This window comes from Zeugodacus cucurbitae, chromosome 2, assembly GCF_028554725.1.
Source record: "Zeugodacus cucurbitae isolate PBARC_wt_2022May chromosome 2, idZeuCucr1.2, whole genome shotgun sequence".
NCBI classification, from domain to species: domain Eukaryota; kingdom Metazoa; phylum Arthropoda; class Insecta; order Diptera; family Tephritidae; genus Zeugodacus; species Zeugodacus cucurbitae.
The window spans coordinates 74007954-74024037 of record NC_071667.1 but is presented as its reverse complement, the minus strand read 5'-3'; the positions used below and the strand labels follow the sequence as shown (position 1 = coordinate 74024037).

Below are 16084 nucleotides of genomic sequence, written 5' to 3'. Positions count from 1 at the left end.
GCCCAACAACACATTGAGTTAGTTAGGCAAAATATTAACGCAACTGTTTGTCTTGAGGTTATAAATGCATTATGGCCGCGAATGCTCACATGAGCTCACGGTGTGCTATTAGAAGCCAACAGCAGTACCAGCACATCTGTGGTCGGGCTTACGTAAGCCATGCGCGCACTTTGCATCCAACTACCAGCCACTTGCAGCTAAGCAAGTGCGCAAATGTAATTCTATCGCGCTGTCGGCGGTTAGTCGCTGCGATTTAAGGGACACACCTACTAAAATTGCACTTCACTGAGCTCATATTCAAAATGTTGTTGCTGACATGTGAATGGCTGCAAGTGAGCACTCGCTACGTAATTAGGCAACATATCAATTCCGCAAGCGAGTATTAAGTGGCAAGTGCTGTCGTCTAACTTGTCTCATTGGTAGTGTGAGCTTCGTGAAATGTTTGGTGGTGACTGTTGTAGATGATTTGTTACAACTTGTTGCAAGGCACATGTATTGCGGAAACGATTTATTTTGAAATGATTATGTTATTAAATATGAATGTCTTGGATTTTTAGGTTATGTTGCGAAGGGTTGACATATGTTTCAAGTTGAGGCACAAAAAATATTTATGTAAAAGCTGCATACGTACAAAAGTACTTACATAAGAACGCACAAAGTCCAAAGAAACCGTTCTAGCACTTACATACACACAATGCTATGCAAGTAGAAAAGCAATAAAATGTATTTGCTATAAAAATATAGAAGACTATAAATTTATGCACAAATAGATGTAAATATATATTTTTTATGTCTGTAATCGCACAAGCCTCACAAATGGTGTTGTCTGGCCACACGCCAGAGCTTTATTTGTATGTAAATATGTATGTATGAACGTGAGCCTGCAACATATTGTCATTCATTGCAGCAACACTAGCGAGACTTTTTTCACAATTTTATTTGATTTTACTATAGTCGTATTGTTTTTGTTTTCTGTCTCTTTTGCCTTTTGTCACCGCTTACAGAGTGCCACCGCCTCAGTTGGATTTTAATTGGTGAATATTTTAGGCTTTTGCGGCAGGCGCTTGTCGATTATGCCATAAAGAGGCAGCAACAAATAATACAAACAGAAAATACACCAAGAAAAGAAAATACAAAAACAACAATGAATACAAAAAAATACAACAACAATAAATGAAATAAAATAAAATGAAGCGAATAAGGAAGGCCTGAGTTCGGGTGCATCGGAACATTTTATACTCTCGTAGTGCATAAGACCATTGTTATAAGTAAGAAATTTACTCTGAATTTGCTTAGTACATATGAAAGAGATAATGATATTTACGACAACAAGTTAGTCACAGGCACTGAGGTCTTCGTGTTCGATATATGACAATTTAGTTCAACACTGAGCTGATGTTCACAAAAAGTGAGACATTCACTAATAAATCTAAAAGAAATCCACAAAGCTTGGGGAATTGTGTCTCATTGACAAAATTTTTATAAATAAGGCCTCATTTGTCAAACAATTTTACAAATATTTTTATTTTTTACTTTTTTTGCTTCTCGCTGCAGCGGCATTCTTTTATAGTCTCCGATGATAACACCAACAAATTTAATTTACATAAGGCGTATATTTAAACAGTTCAAGAATTCAAGTAAGTTCATTAAACATTTATTTGTTGACCAAATCAAAGTATAAAAAAGTGTGATTATTCTACTACAAATAGTATTGTTGCTACTAAGAGATAAGAATGCATTCGAAACGCAACAGTATTTGTGCTACTTGCAGTCAATGACTTTGGACCAATTGTGTACTGTAAAACGACAAATTCTGATGGATTCATTTGTTCTTTACCACAAAATGTCAACAGTTCATCCGCCATGTGCATATTCTCGGTTAAGCACATTACAATCCCGGATCTAATTTCAATTTCTTCCGTTTTGTCATCTTCAGTAGTACAGCTGTACTTCAGTGGTTTGATAGCCTTAGCCTTAACACACCCCATCAACGGACTAGAAAAATGTGCAATGTAATAATGGCTGCCACTTCTGTCGATGAACTGAAATATAGCATATTTTGCGCCGATATCCATTAGTGCATCTCTATATCTATAAGATATTTCCATGGGATATTTGCCAATGCAGATACGTTTCATTTCCGTTGTTTGTAGTATTTTGCAACGATCTGATATCTCTTCGCAAACACTTATTCTAGCTATTGCAGCAAGTTGAACAATCACAAAGAAAATTTTGAAGCAATCCATTAGTATATGTTCATATGTAGTAAATAAGTATAAATTAGCAATTTTAGACGTTCGGAATTTTGAAAATTGAAGATAAATTTTACTTTCAATTTTTAATTTGTAATCTCAAAAAACAAAAGTGTCTTGTATAGAAAAATTCAGTTTGTAAATAAAGTGTTTTATAAAATAATATAAGATTGTGGCGATTACATATCAATCGATATATGCGGCATAAAACCCACCGGAAGTTTGAAAATCCATATATCAAACATATAGAAGCTAAAGGAAATATTAATCCGCTTTTGCCATTTTTTTCCATAGAGACTCATTTTTATAAAAAACAAATTTTTTCTACATTTAATAAAATATCTGGAAGATGTTGATCATAGCTGGGTCCTTAAAAACAAACAACAATTATATGTACAAAACTATTTTAATCTCTTAGCAACATGTTGCAAGTGTGTAATAAATTAAATAAATCTAAAAAGTAACAAAAAAGTGGGAAATAAGTTTGAAACAAAAAATAAATTTCACTGCAAGCATAACTCTCCACTACAACCGAATGATGCTCGCGCCGTAACGTGCATAGTGCAACAGTCACGGACTTGCTTGCTTATTGCTAGTGTGTTTCTGTATGCACAAGCCTCGCTGCCCGTTGCGCTTCACCAAACAACTACGACTGACAACTCGCATCAGCTTTGCATACACATTGTTGCCACAATGGCTACATAATGGACGTGTAGCTTATTGAAATTGTCGCCGAATCGTCCGCTTAATTGTCAGGTTTGTGTAACAAGTCTTTTGTCTGTGTGCCTGTGCGTTTGTATTTTTCTTTTGTTGCAGTCGTGCGGTGAGGGGTTTTTATGTTTCAATCAGCGCACAAAAAGCATGATTTTCATGTCTTTATTTAATTTAAATTTATTTATTTTTTTCATATTTTTTAATTTTATGTTAATTTATTCTTTTTTATATAGTTTTTATGGCTTAAATGCAATAAAAAATTATTCGAAGAAAATTTGCATTAGAAATTTCGAATTTTCTCAGCCAGTAGTTGTATTGCTAAGCCTCGCTTACTTGAAACTGTTATTATATTATTATTGTTGCGTAAAAACTTTAAATGCTCGTAAATTTTGTCTACTATTTCCTGAATTTTTATTTATATATGCATTGATTTGTGCGCCCTAACCTACGATTTTTGCTATTTTAGTATATGGAATCGTTCTTTTTTAGTAATCAACTATTAAAATAGCAAGAAGAACGTACCAGAAGATGCATCTGCCTTTATTAAAAGACTTTCTGGCTAAAATTCCTTACTTCTACCTTTCAAAATATACACAAAAGGGGGCGTGGTAGGCATGCAGGCATTTCTTTTAGAGTGCTTTGCCCTGTGGCATGAACTTAATTTCTCTAACATTTCATTGAGCAGTGAGCAAATAAACAGTGTGGGTGTAAAAAATGGAGATGGGTTTTACCGACTTCTACTACTAGCTTTCTGCTAACTTTATCTGCAACATGCCATCTGCTAACTTAACTTTTGAAAACTCACCACTGCAGCTTACACACAGCTTCCTGTCGCATTCCACACGACTAACAACTGCTCATCCTTACACAGCGCAACTCATATACGTATGTATATACTCATATATGTATACGTAAAAGCATCTTTCCTTGTATTATATGAGTACATTTGTATTTTTACCGTTTACCACGCTTTTTTCCACAAAGTTCATAACCTTTTGCTTTACTAGTTTTTTATAGCATCCTCTCGCCAAATAACTAAACTTTTTTGTCTTTGTTTTTTTTCTATAGTCTGGGAGCTTTATGCTGCCTCTTAGTTTGCCATTTATTTGGTTTGCCTATGACTAGCGGTGTGGCGCATCAGCCGTTGGGTGCACAGCAACCGCAAAGTCTAGTCAATGACTGCTCAGTTGGACAACTTTCACTTGGTGCAGCGAAAACTGCCGAAAATTAGAAAGAAGCGTATAAAAAGGAAATGCTGGAATAGAAGAGGCCAGCAAGCGCAAATAAATAAATGTCAAAATTTATGAGCAGTCATTATAAGCAATAAGGAAGATGTGCTTGCATGCAGAGATTAACAAAAATATATAAAAATGAAATTAAGAAAAATATAAAAAGTTATTGCAAAAAAATGTATCGAAAAAATCCCTTGCAGTACTTTACAACAGTGCTTAACAGAGCAAAAACAAGTAAATACAAATCTGTATGTCTGTGCGAAGAGATTCTCACCCAAGCCTCTTCTACACGCTACCAAATTTTGATGCTCTTTTCGCACTGTTTTTGCACGTTGCTAGTGGGTAAAAGGCCCTGCTACTGCCGCCTTTTGACATTTTACTTCATGAGTAGTTTAGGATAATTGTTGTTGTTTTAATAAATAAACTTTTTTCTATATTGCCATCCGATAATAGCAGCAACAAGTAAATGCTATATATTCGCAGACTGCGCTTTAATGAGCGTCATTTGTGAGCCATTCACTTTGAGAGCCGTTTCGCTTTTGGTTTTTGATTTAATTTCCAGTTTTTATAACCGTTAGATTTTTCAAGGGTTGGGCGCAGCATTTACAAAATAAATCCAAATATTGGATTGAAGGTTTATTGAATGTGTGAATAAATTATATAAAATAGGGTGGTCCTTAAATGTAGGAAGTAAGTTTCACAACATTCGAATATCCAAAATTTGATTTTTTGTGCATTAATTGTTGGCTCTTTAGACGAAACTGGTTTCAATAGTCATAATTCACTTGGATGAGTGATGTACATATGTACTTACGTATGACTCCGCGCGAGTGTGTGTGTGTAAAAAATTAGTAATTAACCGTGGAATTTTCGAACATTAAAATTGTGCGGCTAGTTGAGATTGTATCTTGTTAACAACACAATTAAAAATTAACAAAAATACTAAGCAACAAACCAAATAACTGAAAAAATACAACAACAAAGAGCAAATCATAAAAAGTTAATGAAAATACATGAACACATATTTACCGTAAAAAAGCATGCTAATGTTTGAAAATTTCTTTAGAATAAGTGCGAGTCTATAACCTACACATGCAAATACATATATAGCTTAATTTCCTTCTCTTCTTAACTGGCGTAGAAACCGCTTACGCGGTTATAGCCGAGTCCACAACAGTGCGCCACGCATCTCTCCTTTTGGCGGGTTGGCGCCAATTGGTAATACCAAGTGAAGACAGGTCCTTCTCCACCTGGTCCTTCCACCGGAGTGGAGGTCTCCCTCTTCCTCGGCTTCCACCAGCGGGTACTGCATCGAAAACTTTCAGAGCTGGGGCACTTTCATCCATTCGAACAACATGACCCAGCCAGCGTAGCCGCTGTCTTTTTATTCGCTGGACTATGTCTATGTCGTCGAACAACACATACAGCTCATCATTCCATCTTCTGCGGTATTCGCCGTTGCCAATGTTTAAGGGACCGTAAATCTTCCGCAAAACCTTTCTCTCGAAAACTCCTAGTGCCGTCTCATCGGATGTTGACACCGTCTTCTGCACCATAAAGTAGGACGGGAATGATGAGGGACTTGTAGAGTTTAGTTTTTGTTCGTCGAGAGAGGACTTTACTTTTCAATTGCCTACTCAGTCCATAGTAGCACCTGTTGGCAAGAGTGATTCTGCGTTGGATTTCAAGGCTGACATTATTATCGGTGTTAATGTTGGTTCCTAGGTATACGAAATTATCTACAACTTCAAAGTTATGACTGTCAACAGTGACGTGGGAGCCAAGACGCGAATGCGCTGACTGTTTGTTTGATGACAGGAGATATTTCGTCTTGTCCTCGTTCACCACCAGACCCATTCGCTTCGCTTCCTTATCCAGGCGGGAAAAAGCAGAACTAACGGCGCGGGTGTTGTTTCCGATGATATCAATATCATCGGCGTACGCCAGGAGCTGTACACTCTTGTAGAAGATTGTACCTTCTCTATTTAGCTCTGCAGCTCTTATAATTTTCTCCAGCATCAAGTTAAAGAAGTCGCACGATAGCGAGTCACCTTGTCTGAAACCTCGTTTGGTATCGAACGGCTCGGAGAGGTCCTTCCCGATCCTGACGGAGCTTTTGGTGTTGCTCAACGTCAACTTACACAGCCGTATTAGTTTTGCGGGGATACCAAATTCAGACATCGCGGCATAAAGGCAGCTCCTTTTCGTGCTGTCGAAAGCAGCTTTAAAGTCGACAAATAGATGGTGTGTGTCGATCCTTTTTTCACGGGTCTTCTCCAAGATTTGGCGCATGGTGAATATCTGGTCAGTTGTTGATTTTCCAGGTCTAAAGCCACACTGATAAGGTCCAATCAGTTTGTTGACGGTGGGCTTTAGTCTTTCACACAGTACGGTCGATAGAATCTTATAAGCGATGTTAAGGAGGCTTATCCCACGATAGTTAGCGCAGATTGTGGGGTCTCCCTTTTTGTGGATTGGGCAGAGTACACTGAGATTCCAATCGTCGGGCATGCTTTCTTCCGACCATATTTCGCAAAGAAGCTGATGCATGCACCTTATCAGCTCTTCGCCGCCGTATTTGATTAGCTCGGCCGGCAATCCATCGGCCCCCGCCGCCTTGTTGTTCTGCAAGCGGGTAATTGCTATTCTAATTTCTTCACGGTCGGGCAATGGAACATCTGTTCCATCGTCGTCGATTGGGGAATCGGGTTCGCCATCTCCTGGTGTTGTACTTTCACTGCCATTCAGCAGGCTGGAGAAGTGTTCCCTCCACAAACACAGTATACTCTGGTCATTAACCACTAGATCACCGCTGGGGGTCCTACAGGAGTGTGCTCCGGTCTTGAAACCTTCAGTTAGTCGCCGGATCTTTTCGTAAAATTTTCGAGCATTACCCCTGTGAAGAACCTCGCTTTGATGCGGATTGTGGCTAGACGTTCATCCACCGGAGTGAATGCCAGGACTCGACGACGGAGTCTCTCTCCCACCACGAATCCCACACCGAATTTGCGCTCCTTTATATGGCCGCTGTAGTAGATGTCACAAGGACCCACCTTCTTCCGTCCTTGTCCCGTCCATCGCATTTCTTGGATTGCGGTGATGTCAGCCTTTACTCTTACGAGGACATCAACCAGCTGGGCAGAGGCACCTTCCCAATTAAGGGTCCGGACATTCCAGGTGCATGCCCTTAAATCATAGTCCTTTATACGTTTGCCGTGGTCGTCATCAAAAGGGGGGTTTCTCATCCGAGGCCTGTGTTTCTTATTCACTGGTTATTCGTTTTTATGTGGTGGGTCCCAAGCCCTACGCACAACCGCATAAGCGGGATTCGCCTTCTCACTTTAGCTCGCTTCCAGACGGATGTCTGTTGGCTACCCAGAGGATACTTGGTCTAAGACCGGAAGTTGTGAGCTGCTTGAGCCACATGTAAAAGAATCGTTCCTGGCCACTCCCAAGTGAATGGCAGTCAGAAACTTTCCTCACTTACGTGAACTTCTACATATGACTCCATCCTCCAGCTTAATTTCCACAATAACAAAAAATATATTATTATTAGTAGCGGCAATCGAAACTAATCTGCAGTTTTAACTCCGAGAATATTAAGAAAATGTATGACCGAACGTTGATTGATGGAAGACATTTATCATCTTGTTTAATTGCTAATAAAAACACAAAAATAAAAACAAAAATCTGATGAAGTAAAGCAACACAATAAATAAAAGAAAGCAAAGACAATTCGCTACGGTAGTTCTTTTTATAAAAAAAAATATATATATAAGACTCCAATAAATAAGCTTAGCGCAGCGGAATTAAAAAATAATAATATAACATTTACTATAAAAAAGTACAAATAAGAGCATAAAACAAAATAATAAAAAATAAGCTGCGGAAATGCCGCATCAGTCTTAATAATTCTGCTGACCAATTGCTGAAATGTATTTAATTTTGTTGTTCTTGTTATTTTATTGTTTTGTGAATTATGTGGCAATTTAGGTAGCCTAGTAGTCTTGACTGTCAACAACAAAAGCAATAACAGCAAAATGAACCTACACGCAAGCACAAGCCAAGTGAATGAACTCCGACTTTTTCCTTTTTAATAGCTGATTAGCTGCAATTTGGGCATGAAAAATGACGAACGTTCAAGTTACGTTTTGTAAATATGATTCGTAAAGCTTAAGTATTAAATATAAAGTATTAAAAAATATCAAAAATTTTTTAAAATATAAAATCGGCGAGAGGAAGTTTTAAATAAAATACGAAGTACAGGAAGTTATAATTAAAATGTTGTTTTTGTAAAGCATATTTAGTATGAGTACATCACTTAAATTAATACCAGATATTATAAGCTGGAAGGCCTAATTCACTTATAGGCCTAAGGCGAAATTGAGAAAGATATCTTAACTCATATTTTGTAATCTTTTATTCAACATAAATCATAAAAATCGTTAAACACGCATAGCTGTATGAGCTTCTGCCTAAGCCACTTAAGAATTTCAAAGAAAAAAAATTAATTAATCCTAATCAAGAATGCTGCATCGCAACTAATATAGAGGCATGTATGTGTCAAAACCCATCTCTAATATTCTCCCATACTCATATTTAAACGAAAGTATCAGCAACAACTTGTGGCTGAAGAAGCTCTAAGTGAAAGCAGCGCCAGAGTTTTGCTTGCGCCGCAGATCCACAGATAAAATTCGGGAAAGGCGGCGCCAGCTCAACCGCCAAACATTTACATATCTACAAATCTACTTGCAGCATCAGCTATCATATTTGTATATATATGTGTTGTTGTTGTTTTTGTATTTTTTGATTTCTTTTGAGCAAGTGTGATGTCTGAAATATTTTGGTTTTGTGCGCTGACACGTACTTCATGAATATGAGTTGCTTATAATTTAAATAATTGTTTGCCGCCGCTAACTGTGTCACTTGCTTGCACATACATATAAATACATATGTACTTTTCTATGCGTGAGAGTACTTAGAATTGTAGCCATAATAGGCGGTGAAAACCATTAAACAGCAATTTGGGCGAAAATGTGCTAATTGAAGAGTTTTTTTATTGCCTTTGTTTTTTTTTTTTTTTGTTAAAATAATTAAGTGTGGAATGTAGGTTATGAGTAAAAAATATTAAATTGCAAGTAAATAAAATACAAAAAATAAACTGATTTCACATAAAAAGCTTCCATCGTGGCTTAAGTTGTGGAAAAATAATTTATTTTTAATATTTGTAATAATACAGGCTATTTTCGGAGTTCCGTTAACTTCAGTAACATTTCTTAATCTGCAATTAATTTATGCTTTGTATTTGTTTAATTTCATTCACTAAAGTCAAACACCTCTTTAAATTTGATAAGAAGATCAAGTGATTTACATTTTGAATCATTAAATAAAATCTTTTCGGTAGTTTACTTTAATTCCAAAGAACATTTCTAGTGAAAATGAGATGTTAATGTAATTTGCTTGAAACATCTAGAGGTCAAGCGACACATTTTTTTTTGATTCTAAAGCATTCTAACGCTTTCTAAAGACTTTAATTTCTATTTAATGTCGTAGTAAATTACATTTTATTTAAAGTTTGCGACATTTCCTGCCTCACTACACATGCATTATGTAACCTCTTCACCACTAGACATGTCTTGTATACACGATACGTATGTACTTGACTTTGAAGGACCCCCACAGTTATTAAATTCCTATTAAAAATTCAACTTTTTGATAGAAAAAGGTCTATAGCGACAGTCAATTGTCCATAAAAAATAAATTACAGAAAGACATTTTAATTAATCTGCATTTTATTACAGTCGTAAAAGTTATCTCGATTTTACAAGTTTCGAAAAAACGCAACAAAATATATAAAAAAATGTCTTTAAATTAAATATGTAAAATAAATAGAAAAAACATACCGTATTCAAATGAAGGCATTTATCTTCATTTTTATTTGTTTATAGTAATGTCAGTGCACATCTCCAAGAGGAAGAGAATACCTGCACCTAAATGAATATCCAAACAGCTAGCCTCTCCTAACTGCAAATGAGTTACCGCTGATTACTGGGAACTTGGCAATAACTGCGCTTGCCGGCTGCACACACTCAACTCAGCCGCCGCACTGTGTTTTTCGGCAATTGAACCCTTGCATTAAAGTGGCATTAAAGCGCCCAATTCGGCGCTCAGCGGGTATGCAAATGAATTCCTGGCAGCGAATGACAGCCGAACCGCTACACAACAACAATTGACAAGCCAGCCATTAAACAGTTGGATTCGTTTAGCTGCAGGCACACATTTATGCTAATACGTTACAGTTTCACACACGCAGATACTCATTTATGCATATACCGGTTGTTAGTTGCATGCAGCTTGCTGCTGCCACATACCGCTGCAGCGGAACCTGCGCTCGCAATTCGCACAACAAAAAACCCCAATGCTTGTGATCACAGTGCACCAACACGTAGCGGTACCACCAAAATCGGCTAAAAGTCGCACTCATACACAAATCTGATACATAAATGTGTGTGCGACCTAAATTCAAGTTGCAACTTGCAGTAAATAAAATATGTGGTAGCCACAAAATAAAAAGAGTCATAAAAATGCGCAGCCACGAAGTGACGCCATGGCCCAGCGCCGTGCACAGCATGTTCACCTGTCACTCGACGGCGTTCGCTGGCGGTCTGCCTCGCAGCTTTTTTCCCCTTTGCTGAATTAATTTTTTTTATTTCCACTTTGCTCGGCTTGCCTTTTGTGGTCACAACGCGCTGAAATATTTTAAGGTCAATAAAGTGGTCAGAATAGTTGCAGGCGATCGTCACATACAGACAAAGGAAGCGTGTGAAAAAAGAGCAATGACAAGAAAGGCAAGCATTAAGTTCACTGCAGGCACCGTGGTTTAAAAGCGCAGCGATTCGGTTTGGGCTAGCACCAGCGGCGAGTAGAAGAACTACTGAGTGAGGCATTAGTTTTATTACATGACGTTGCATAGCTGCATTGAGAGTTAGAGCGCAGTAAGTATTGTAAATTATGGTATTATGTGTTGAAAAGAAAACCAGAATGAAAACCAGTTGAACTAAATAAAAATATCGTATACATTTAGAATGTTATTTAGTGAACCTAAAGAAGAACGATTAAACAAAGTTTGAAGTAAAAAATCATATGAATATTTGAACCAAAGTAAATTGCGTTTTTCCGTAACAAAAATATTTTTGTAAACAACATTACATTTGTACATTTCTTATAATAATAACAAAATAAGTTTCAAATCTCACTTTCAAAGCTAATTTCGAACTAAAATATTGTATAAATTATGAAAATCTGTTTTATTTGCGCCCCTTATTGATTCTAATAGACTTTTTAAAATACTATTATTTACAGCGTGGGTGCATACAACAATTAAATATGGTAAACCCGCGGAAAATACTACAGAACAAAAAAATATTAATAAAGAACTAAGCATGTCCGATTCTTCGATTTTATTAACATATATAACTTAGAAAAGCTTGAAAATAAATGGTGACAAATGTTGAAGTCACGAGGCATTGGTGGTCTAGTTAAATGTTGTGCTTGCAAAAATAAAGTTAACTTATTTTTATCTGTGATTGATTATAGTACAATATAGCACACATTTGCTGTCAGTGAACGGAAGAAGTAAAGGAAAGTATAATAATATTTGATACTGAGACGTGACAGCTCACTATTTATGGAAGCAAGTAAATAAAGACATTTATTTGTTGAACAAAACATTAAAAATTTCAAGCTTTTTTTGTCATTTTGCGAATCACAATAACTACAGTAACATGAATACTAACTTTCACATATCTGATATTTTGATTGTTGCCAATTTACAGTAATCCAATTAACAGTTTAACAAAGTACAGATTATCAATTAAGCTTTTATTATGCAAACGAAACAGTAGTAAAAACAAATAAAAATTAAACAATTGTAAAAAATCACTAACCGTGGAAAAACAACAAAAAAGATCAAACGCCAGCTAATAGCAATCAATAAAGTATAGGAAAATATAAACAATCAAAAGCCAGAAAACACACAGAACACTCGCAGCAAATGAACATAATTATAATTGTAATTTACTAATTACACCAAAGAAATTTGTTTGTTTGTATGTTGTGTGTAGTGTATGTTTATTAGTATTTTAGTCGCGGTCAATGACTAGAGTGGCGAACGGTGGACATAAACGGTGGAAAAAACAAATTCAGCAACCACTCGGCGCTGAGCCAAATAAACTACGAACATACATACTTCTAGGCGCTCAAGCGCATATAAACACGTAAATGTATTTGATGTGCACGTTTGTGTGTCACAGCTCAGTGATTTGTATGTAGTTTTGGTGGCTGCCGGTTGTGTTGAATTGTTTCAGCATTTCCCACAATTAAGCGGTTTCCACGTTTTTCCAACAGCCGCGAGTTGCCACTGTTATGTCAAATATTTATTATTATTGCCGCAGTTAATGAGGAGCTAATGTTTAGGAAACTCCTAACTAATTAGAACAGAAGTGGAAATAAACTGCTGCAAGTAAATGCATAGCTAGGCAAACGACTTTAGTTTTAGAAATATTTTGTTTTTGTTGTACAATTAAAAATCGTTCAGTTTGGGCTATATAATTATTTTCGAGTGATTGAAAATCATATTTTTTATAAACGCAGTAGCTTTTTTTAGGTCAACTATTTTCGGTTGAAGTAAGCTAGATACAGAAAGTATTTTTAAATAAGCTTGCCATTTATTTTAACACTGTTCCAACTGTTTGAAAATGTTTTTTATATATCGTTTTAAAATACATTTTATATAAGAACAATTTTTAGTGAGAAATGTATTTTAAATTAATCTGAGTCGTAGTAATAACGAGTCCTGATATAAGGGCTGTTTGTACGGTCTTTAATCATCGTTATTTAACACATCTTTTATAATGGAATACATTTAACAACTTTCAAGTAGCTTTGTATACACTTGTTTAATTAATTTATTTTTATAATTTTTAACCTTGAATGTGGAAATTCAATAAATACAGTATACAAGCGCTTTAATCAATACCTAAGAAGTTTATCTAAGCTTCTTCTTAATGATGCATTAGACAGCTATCGAACAGCGCAGATACCCGCTTGACTGCATAAAATTGATTGCCGCGCTATTTTGCAAGCTTAATTACAATACTTTATTTTCGAGAAGTTCTGCGAATAACAGAATCACCAGAGCAGCTCATACAAATAATCAACTTTTTAATTTTACACTTGGTTATAAACAGGGTAATATACATTTCTAATGTACTGTCGCTGACCAAATCAAATACGGTATAAGCGGGCAGCTGTCGAGAACAGGGAATCACCAGCTGGTTCGGTCATAAATTAAATCCTAAAACAACTTTTGTTAGACATTAAGACAAAATTAATATAATTTGAAAAAATAAATTGTCTTCATTCTGGGAACTGGATTAAATTATGCAATACATTATTGAGATGAGTCACGCGAAGTTGAGAATATATAAAAGACTTAACACGAACTTGTGCTGGTTTGGTTGAAGGGATAGGGATGTTAAATTAATGAAATGTGAAATTATAATTATATTCATTAATTCTTATAGACAGCAAATAATCATTTCAGCTTAATCTTTAATGCAATGAGTTGAAAAAAATTTAATTTCTTCTTTTTTAAATTAAATACATATATTTTAAAAATAATTTTTAATTGAATTTTCAAAATATTTTTTAGCCTTTTTTATGTTTTCTCTTTAATTTTTCAGATTTTGAAAACCAAAATAACCAAATAAAACACTTGATGTGTGGCACAAAATAAAAATAACAAACACAAGTCATCCAGAAGCGGAGAAACTGTTGCACAAAGTCGCGTTCAACAAGTTCCCCTTCAAGTGCACACACACACATTGTCCGCATGCTCATATGTAGTTATGAAAGAGATCATCAGTAATGATAAACAATGAATTTTGAGTGGTCGCTTTTGCCTTACAATGACTGACCGACCGTCACAACAACCGCCAGACAGCGTGAGGCGGTGTTGAACGTGAAAACCAGAAATCTTCGAAAGCTGAAAGTGAGTGAAAAAGCAAACGAGAACATACAAAAACAAGAAAAAATAGTGAAAATTTCACTTTTGAATAATTTCTTGGAATTCTATAATTTGGACTCAGTTACTTTTGCCGCCGACGCCGCCACCGCTGATGAGTATGTTGATAATTGTTTTTTTTATTATAGCTTGCAAGTGGTCGCGGCAAAACTGCCAATGAACTTAAAAAATTTTTTTGCAGAAATTAAAGTAAAATTTCAATTTCATAATTTTAATTTTTTTAATGTTTGTGAATATCGGTTTATATATATATCTGATATATATATATATATTTGGCGTAGGAACCGCTTTAAGCGATTATAGCCGAATCCACCAGAGCGCGCCACTCATTCCTCCTTTTTGCTTTTTGGCGCCAACTGGAAACACCAAGTGAAGCCAGGTCACTTTGCACTTGGTCTTTCCACCGGAGTGGAGGTCGTCCTCTTCCGCGGCTTCCTCCAGCGGGTACTGCATCGAATACTTTCAGAGCTGGAGTGTTTTCTTCCATCCGTACAACATGACCTAGCCAGCGTAGCCGCTGTCTTTTTATTCGCTGAACTATGTCAATGTCGTCGTATAAATCGTACAGCTCATCGTTCCATCGTCTGCGGTATTCGCCGTTGCCAATGTTTAGAGGACCATAAATCTTGCGCAAAACCTTTCTCTCGAAAACCCCAAGAGTCGTCTCATCGGATGTTGTCATCGTCCACGCTTCAGCGCCATACATCAGGACGGGAATAATGAGCGACTTATAGAGTTTGATTTTGGTTCGTCGAGAGAGGACTTTACTTTTCAATTGCCTACTCAGTCCAAAGTAGCACCTGTTGGCAAGAGTGATTCTGCGTTGGATCTCATCCGAGGCCTGTGTTTCTATATATAATATAATATATAAAGAATTTCTGGACTTTGAGAATATCTAAATTTAAAAATCGAAGTCTTAAGTTTATCCATATCTTCAAGAGCCCACCGACTTCTATCCTCAACACCCCTAACTAGAAAGATTAAAGTCTTCAAAACACTACGATCGGTACTTAAAACTAGCTTAAATGCCAAAGCAGACCTCAATACTACAAAAGCCGGCGTGTAAGTGAGTGTGGGCGCAACCACAGCCAAGTGTAACAATTCGACGCCTAATAAAGGCAATTTAAAGCGCTTAACGATCGAAAAGTCATCAAAGCGCACTTAATGGTATAACTTTAAATTGATTTAAATAAAAAATATAACAATAAATAAATACAACAACAACAAATAATATAATAGAGATAAAAAGTCAAAAATTCAACTTATTGCTCATCTTCAAACCGCCAGCAACCGCATGCACTCAGCAGTCTTGCTTGTGCTGGAGAAAACAAGTTTGTAAATTTAATAATTTGAACACCTAACGCTAATGCTGCCAACAATAACAATAACTACATTTAAATAAATTTGTTGCCGTATAAAATATTGCATATACGAAATTTTAAAGGCCAAAATAACACTTCATTAGCATTAATGTACAAAAAAAATTGTATAACCACGCACAAACACAAATATGCTACTATTAATTATATAGTGGTGCATTTTGAGTTACAAATGAAGCTCATTTCCCACTTTGACTTCTCATCCATACCACTTTCTTGTTTCCTGACCATCTTTGGATTATCAGTTTTCTTTTGACTCACATTTATTCTTTAATTTAAACGCATTTCATGACGCCGGCCACCATACACACACATATACCACTGCATATAAATAGAAATGTTAATTTTTGAATAATACACTTGTCACACAGAGGATTTCTTTTAAATTCACATTAATTATATGTTATGTACGTACAAGCATTC

The 16084-nt window shown here is 36.0% G+C and overlaps 1 protein-coding gene and 1 long non-coding RNA gene across 7 annotated transcripts in view; one reads left to right on the top strand and one right to left on the bottom strand.

The window, feature by feature from the left end:
- The window catches only part of LOC105216122 (cadherin-99C), a 475067-nt gene that overhangs the window by 453795 nt on the left and 5188 nt on the right, over window positions 1–16084 (bottom strand). Inside the window, exon 1 of one of the 5 annotated variants that reach the window (XM_054234455.1) lies at window positions 5228–6025. The exons of the other annotated variants lie outside the window; for them this stretch is intronic. The gene's annotated coding sequence lies outside the window, so the exon portion shown is untranslated. Of the gene's footprint in view, window positions 1–5227; window positions 6026–16084 lie in introns of those variants that run through there. 5 annotated transcript variants of the gene reach the window in all.
- On the top strand, window positions 1442–14431 carry LOC128923905 (uncharacterized). 2 transcript variants are annotated; one of them, XR_008472717.1, is made up of 3 exons: window positions 1442–1637; window positions 10147–11193; window positions 13942–14431. It is a non-coding gene; the product is annotated as an uncharacterized LOC128923905 (long non-coding RNA). The 2 variants fall into 2 exon arrangements; XR_008472668.1 differs by lacking the exon at window positions 13942–14431 and adding an exon at window positions 11561–12369.